Source organism: Daphnia carinata, chromosome 4 (assembly GCF_022539665.2).
Source record: "Daphnia carinata strain CSIRO-1 chromosome 4, CSIRO_AGI_Dcar_HiC_V3, whole genome shotgun sequence".
Lineage (NCBI taxonomy): Eukaryota > Metazoa > Arthropoda > Branchiopoda > Diplostraca > Daphniidae > Daphnia > Daphnia carinata.
The window spans coordinates 195181-202842 of record NC_081334.1 but is presented as its reverse complement, the minus strand read 5'-3'; the positions used below and the strand labels follow the sequence as shown (position 1 = coordinate 202842).

The window sequence follows — 7662 nt, the reverse complement described above, 5'->3', positions numbered from 1 at the left end:
AAACGTTAATGTTCTTCAAAATATACACACCTCAGCCCACTCGCTGCCCGTGGATCCCCTCTCTGCCCGTCACCCCACTCGCTGCCCGCCAAAACGCCTGCTGTAGTGGCCCATTGACTTTTTCATTTGCTTTTGCCCGTTTTTCCCTCGCAGTCCCAGCCCAGAAAACGCCCGCTGTAGTTGCCGTCCAACCACTTTTTCCCTCTGCCCGTCTTTTCTCGAATAGTTCATGCCCGTCAACCCCCTTTGCCCACCAAAAAAACCTGCTGTGGTTGCCCGTCGACTTACGTACTGTAGCGCCCACTCGTTTTAAGCCAAGCCCGTAGACTAAAAAATTGCATTTATCCGACCTATTGTACAGTCTCTGCCCCTCAAACGGCCCATTTAGTTGCCTGTCCACTCACTTTTTGCCTCTGCCCGTCAACCCATTTTGCTCGCCAATTCACAATTCACAGAACTCGCCGTTGTTGCCCAACGACCCTCCTCTCTGCCCGCCAAAACGCCTGCCGTAGTGGCCAATAAAAATAATAAATAAAACTAATAAAATAAAATAAAATTAATTAAAAATTAATTAGAATAATAATAATAAAATGCCCTGCCCGTCAGCTTACGTGCCGTTGCCCACCCGTTTACGCAAAGCCCGTAGATTGAAAAATTCCACCTGCAGTTTAGTTTTCCAAAACCCCATCCCACCAATTCACTGTAGCAGACGACGGTTTTGGCGCCAGCCAATCACAGCAGCCGGCGGCGGTTTTGACGCCAGCCAATCAAAACAAAAGCACAAAGTCACAGACACAGGCTCCACCTCCAATTTCCTTGTTTTTTTATAGAGTATAGATAGTGCATACTGCTCTTGTCAGTTAGATAGTTAAACCAAAACATTTTCCCGGAATTTTGCAAAGTTTTGTGATGCCTGAAATACTTTTCTGATATATTAATTCTCTTTAACAGATTATCAGTTCAAAACAGATTTCAAATCAGCAGAACGGATTTTCCAGGGGATGTCCTAATGGCGTTTATTGATAATTAGATAATAAACGTACGGGACATAAAGAACGATTGGCGTTAAGGAAAAAACAAGAATAATATTGTGGACAGCACGTGAAAAAGCATTTCAAACATTGCCTACCTCCTGTCCAAAAACAAGATTACCTCATCAATTCTGATCACTTAGACTTTGCCGCGTGAAAACATTGTGTCACAATTAACCGTGGTCGAAGTAATGATTCATTTTCTCTTGAGTGGCTATGTTGGCAGTGCATTTTATGGAAGTGAGTTTATACCACAGTACCGCCCATGGTTTTGTCATGCATAATCAGTATTACATCAAATCAGTACACCCCTTTTTACTTTCCAATGAGAAAAACATGGGGACGTGATGGGAATACAGGAAAGCTTTTTGGATTGTAATTAACTTCGAATGCCTTCATTTACTTGAATAGGTTTATTTCTTTTCAATTGGCTGCGCACAATATCGTTAAGATTCTTATAAAATTTGTAGAAGCCGAAATCAATGAATTTGAAAAACATTAATATGATGGCTTGTTGCTGTTCACTCGATCATTGCCGCTTCCGTAATTGTTGTTGCCGCTGTTATTACCATTTCCATAGTTTTTACTTCCATTTCCAGAGCCATTGCCGTTCCCGTAGTTCCCGTTACCGTTGGACGGTGCGGGGAACTGGGCCTCACCTTCATACTTGGCATTAGCGACGTAGCCGTTCTCATCGGCTCGGCAAGAAACGATCTGAGTGGGGCCACCGGGAAGAGAACGTGGTAAGATCCGATCACAACTTTGCTATCGCTCTTGGCTTCATGAGCGTAGTCGTTCTCGGTTGGCTCATTCTTGACGGCCCAAGCGAATTCGTATGGCATCGGGGGTTGCTGTTTAATAGAATTTCGATAGATGTTAGAAAACATTCTCGCAGTTAAGTTAAGAATGGTGTTGCATCAATACCTCCTGTTCATAGGATGAAGCAGATGCGGAAGGTTTGTTTCCGTTTCCATTGCTGTTGTAAGTATTCGTTGGTTTCTGGGGAATGCTGGATGCGCCGTAACCTTGTTGCTGCTGGGCACCTCCGTTTTGTAAACCGTAAGCTTGAGCGCCATAACCCTGTTGTTGTTGGGTGGCACCAGAATGAGCTCCATAGTTTTGTCCAGCTCCGGCGCCTGCTGATACCTGAGAACCATAGCTTTGTTGCTGTTGGGCAGCTCCATTTTGAGCACCATAACCCTGTCCAGCTCCAGCGCTAGCAGATACTTGAGCACCATAATCTTGTTGAGCCGCTCCGGAATGAGCTCCGTATGCCTGTTTCTGCTGTTGCTGCCCAGCTTGGCCGCCATAACTCTGCTACCATAGCCACGGCACCAAAGCAGCTAAAATAATGTAATGTTTGAAAGAAAAAAGAAAAAAAACCAAAACAAATATGTATGTAAGTTGAATATTAAAAAACAAACGAGCAAAATACAGTTGAAGACTAAATTGAAAGTGATGTTACAATAGAAGGCAGCTTTTCTGCACGTAGCTCAGTAAAACTTTTCCTACCTTGTTCATCTTGTTCCGGAAAGCAAATGATATATTAATCTGTTGCGAGCACTTCTTCATAAAAGAAGCTTGCGTCCACACAGGCATGAAAGCAATCAAATGTTCGTTTTTTTCTCATGCCATCTCGTTCAAAACACGTTGGGCACCTGACGACCATGTGTGGCGCGCAGCATATTGGGGCGCGCACATGTCGGGAGGATGTTGGTACCTTTTCGTTCATCCTCCCGTTCCATCTCGCCCTTTCACTTTCATCAAAACAAGGCTTCCGTATATGACCTAGTATTACGGTCAATTTGCCGCAAGACGCATGAAGGTCGGAAATCTACCGTGCAACAAAAGGAGTGGTGTAGGTAAATTGCATCGGACATTTAGCGTTCTTTTTTTTGCAAGTCTCATACGTTGCGAGGAGAAAGTCAGTGATTTCAGGAAATTGGGTTCTTCATGACACCAAAGAATCTGTTCACGTATTAACCTCATTTCATATGGCTACAACCTTTTCACGAGAAGCTTTGCATCGAGAGTACTGATCAATCTCTCAGGCATCATTTTCATTCTTAAAGGTACCATGTTTGAATGGCCAAGACCTCTTTGTGCGTGAGAAAAGGTAAAAACGGGTGATGCATGCTCGCGTTAAAAATTGACGTCATCGTGGGTAAACAGAGCACCCTATGAATTTGTTTTCTGAAATCTTCATTCTGCTTTGTTTTCCTACCTCTGAGGTAATATTGCGTGATTTATCTAACTTGATTCTAGACCTTTCATGAACGATATTTAGTAAGAAATACACCGATATTGGAAGATGGACGTTGTTCGTAATTTACCTATGAATATAAAGATTTTTTATTCGATTATAGACTGTGTAAAATAAGTATTTGAAAGGAATGCTATGAAAGCTTTCGGAGGCAATCGAATACCCAATTTTGAATGATTCATGCAAAATCATAATTACAGGTGAACATAAAAATGAATAAACATTATTATCTTTTTCTTAAAATGTATTAGATTTATTTGAATCTAATCGCAAGCCAAACGGAAATAGTTATCATTATTTCAATATATAAATCAATAATTTTATAAATTTTAATATGAAATATTCGATTTATTGTTGGAAATCGGCTTGGCACTGCCATAGTTGCTGCCTCTATTCCCAAAGCCATTGCTATTTTCGTAATTGCCGTTGCAGGTGGATGGTGCGGGATACTGGGCCTCACCTTCGTACATGACACCAGCGACGTAGCAGTTTTCATCACCCCGATAGGAAACAATTTGAATGCGGCCATCGGGCAAGGCAACGCGGTAAGATCCAGTCACAATTTTGCCGTCGCACTTAGTTTCACGAGCGTAGTCGTTCTTGGTTGGCTCATCCTTGACGGCCCAGGCATACTCAAATGGCATAGGGGTTTCTGTTTAATAGAATTTCGGTAGATGTTATTGAGTGTTCGCTAAATCAAGAAAGTGACTACTTCAGTACCTCCTGTGCGTTGGATGAGGCAGATGTGGACGGTCCGTTTCCGTTGCCGTTGCTGTTGTATGTATTCGTTGGTTTCTGCTAAGTGGTGGATGAGCCGTACCCATGCTGCTTTTGGGCACCTCCGTTTTGTGAACCGTAATTTTGTCCAGCTGCGGCTTGAGCACTATAGCCTTGTTTGCTGTTGGGCAGCTCCATTCTGAGCGTCATAACCTTGTCCTCTCCGGCGCTAGCAGAGGTTTGAGCACCGAGACCCTGTTCTTGTTGGGCAGCACCAGACTGAGCTCCGTAGTTTTGCCCAGCTCCAGCGCCTGCTGAGGCCTGATTTATATTTTTTAGGAATAAATTATAAATTTATTTTTTTAATTGGGGTCAATATTCAGATTCGCCACGATATGCTTTTTTTCATAACATACCACTAAATGTCGAAATAACGAAAAATGTCAGAAAACGCAAAAATTCTTTCTCATCGACGATCTGACGCCTTCGTCGCCGATTTCTTTCTATCCCCGAATTTTCTTGACTGCTTTAGGCGAAGATGGTGCGACGGGTAAGGCGAAAACGAGGCGAAGAGCGAGGTACAGACCGACCATGAAGCGAAGAAGAGGAAAACTTTGAATTTTAATATCCAATTTTGCGTGGGACTGAAGGAGAAGATGATATGGTTCTAAATGATAAATTTGAGGGAAACATGTCACTACTTGGGGAATATAAGGTTATTGGCGTAATTATAACGAAGAAGGCAATTCACTTACAACTTTTGTCCCAAGACTGCAAGAATTGTAGCGCAGCTAACTTTGCTGAAGAAGGAAGAGGCTTGAGAAGTCCTGCGATGGAATACTAAATTCGAAGTAAAGCAACATTAGGCAAGCCTAAAATTTAAAATACCAAAAGAGATTGGTTCGACTTCCATTTTTATGTATATTGGCTGGTGGTAGGATTGGCGATGAAATAGGACTGAAACGGAATAGGACTGGAGAAATAGAACTGAAAATTTCCAGTCCTATTTCTACCAGAGAAATAGGACTAATGCCGAGGAGAAATAGGACTGATGCCATGGAGAAATAGGACTGTCCTAAAAGTTTTTAAAAGTCAGTCCTATTTCTCTCAGTCCTATTTCTCCAGTCCTATTTCGTTTCAGTCCTATTTCACCGGCTACCGGTGGTAGTCAGACTTACCGCGATCGCGATCAAAAATTGATCGCCGATCCCATCTTTTGAGAAACGGATCGACGATCGGATCGCGATCAATTTTTTGGGATCGCCGATCCGATCGTTTTTAGCGATCAAACTTTTCGCCATCTAGCTGTAGATTTTGCAGTCGCATGGTTCTCTTTCATTACTCTTTTTGCGAATGCCAATTGAGGGAAACTGTTTAGTGTTCTCCCTGAATGGCCGTCAGTGACTGTCGCTGTGACAGCCAATGCTACATTCGTTAAACAGTGTGAATTTTCAGCTTTAAATGCCGCACAAAAATTATCGGTAAAAATGATCGGCAAAATTTGATCGCCGATCCGATCTTTTGCAGTCTGATCGGATCGGGCGATCCGATACTCCTGCCAGCAGTAGAGCAACAAGCAGCCCTTTGCCGGACATTGCAGACGACTACCAATCGTCTAAAGACTCCCCGCGGTAAGGGTAAGTCACTTAAATGTCAACTGAGGATTTAACAGTAGATATATATAGACCAACCGCCCCAGTGGAAGAACCTTTAGAAGTAATACAACATCCCAGTAGAGTGAGCCTAACAGACCCTAAACGAACAATGCAAAAAGTATACCCCACAGTGGAAATGAACAAAAGAGTGAAATCGCAAGTTCGAATAGTACCATTCAAACGGACAAGAAGCGCTGAAAGAAGCCCTAGAAAAAGTGACAAAGAAAAACAACTAACAAAATACAATCAACAGAAAACCTACCCAGCAGAAAGAAGAATAAACCAGTAGAAGAAAGTGACTTTCTAAAAACCGCATTAATAGGAATTCATCAGTCGATTAATCAGTATATGTTAGAATTAGAATCTGCTAAGGATAAGGCAACGACGAAACAACTTAAGACACGATTAAAGGAGAAGGATTTAGTATAGAAACGAATTTCAGAGAAATTAATGGCAGCTGAAGCGAAGATCCAAAAACTAGAAACCGAAGGTTTAGCCTTATTTCAAACAAGTACTATACAGCAACAAGCGATTGATTACTAGGCGACCAACTTAACCCAACAGTTAGAAAAGACACAGAAAGAGAAAGCTAACCATATAAAAGACCCAAGAGTACAAACTTTGGAAACAACTATACGCAAAATAGAAACAGAACATTCATCCGTAAAAGCTAAATTAATTAAAGACAATTAAAGATAAAAACCAAACTTCGGACAGAAATAGAGAGACTAAAACAAAGGGAAGCCCAACTCCTTGCAGAAGGAACCAATGTTCTTGAATAAATACAGCATAAGCCAAGCTGGACTAGAGAACACACAATTGACTTACAAAGCCCTCGAGACGAAAAGTATAGATCAGGAAAAAGAGATCCATATCCTGCAATCAAAACATAAAAATCCAATTGTAAACGTAACAAGTAAAACCAGGAAATTTTCCATCTTAGTGACACCATAAAAGTGAAATTAGCAGGGTTAGAATCAGTAAAAAAGGAACAATTAGCTCAAACAAACAAATTCGTAAAAATACAGGGAGAAAACAATCGACTTAAACACGACCAGAACGTAAGTCAAATTAACGCGACAACCCTGCAGCAAAATCAAATCCGACACATAGAAGAAATTTCATTGCTACAGAATACAAACCAGTCTTTGGAGGACAGATTGAGAAAGTTACAGCAAAATATTGCGGTCGCCGCAAGCACGAACGAACTTGAATTACCACAACATAACCTTGCGCTGCTAAATCGGAAAATCGTGTCATTAGAAAGTGAGATAACGGAACTAATACAAGCACCCCAACAAGAACGACAAGCGGCCGAGAGAGCAACCAACCTAGACACAGAAAACAGACAACTCAGACAAAACTTAGAAACATTGTTCCGAAACAATCAGGAAGTAGGAGAACAATGAGACGAAGATATCGTCGAAATCGATAGCAACCAAACAACCACTGGATGACGACTAACGACGACATCAGAGCACTAGAAGCAGCTATTAGTCGAAGAGATCGTAATAAATTAAGCGGTAACGTAAACGACCAACCAATAGGAGTATGGCTACGCGACGCAGACGCAATAGTGACGATACATGAATGGCCAAGAGAAGCTAAAAAGATTTGAGCCACCTGTTGAAAAGGAACAACACTACAATGGCATATAGATCGGCTACGAGGATCACCGAGAGAACCGTGCACAGAGTGGAGAAACGCATTAAAGGAACATTTCTAACACCCAGCAGATAGAGCGAAACACAAAACGAAATCGTAGTCAGTAAAACAGTCCCCAAATCAACCAGTAAGGCACTTTATAGACAAAATCACACAGGCGTATAACGCAATCTATAAATAAGGAGGAGAGGAAGAGCAGGATCAAAGCAACGAACTACAGCTCTTTTGAACGACACTTAAATAAAAATGTTGTTAGGTGGCTTACTTCCATCCATCAAAACGATATTGTTCCACAGCAAATATCCCACCACACCAAACTGCCAAAATTTCA

At 41.8% G+C, this 7662-nt stretch overlaps 1 pseudogene; it reads right to left on the bottom strand.

Annotated features, from left to right (window-relative positions):
• Nucleotides 1-1529: 1529 nt before the first annotated feature.
• LOC130695417 (pro-resilin-like) lies at nucleotides 1530-6604 on the bottom strand (annotated as a pseudogene).
• Nucleotides 6605-7662: the final 1058 nt, after the last annotated feature.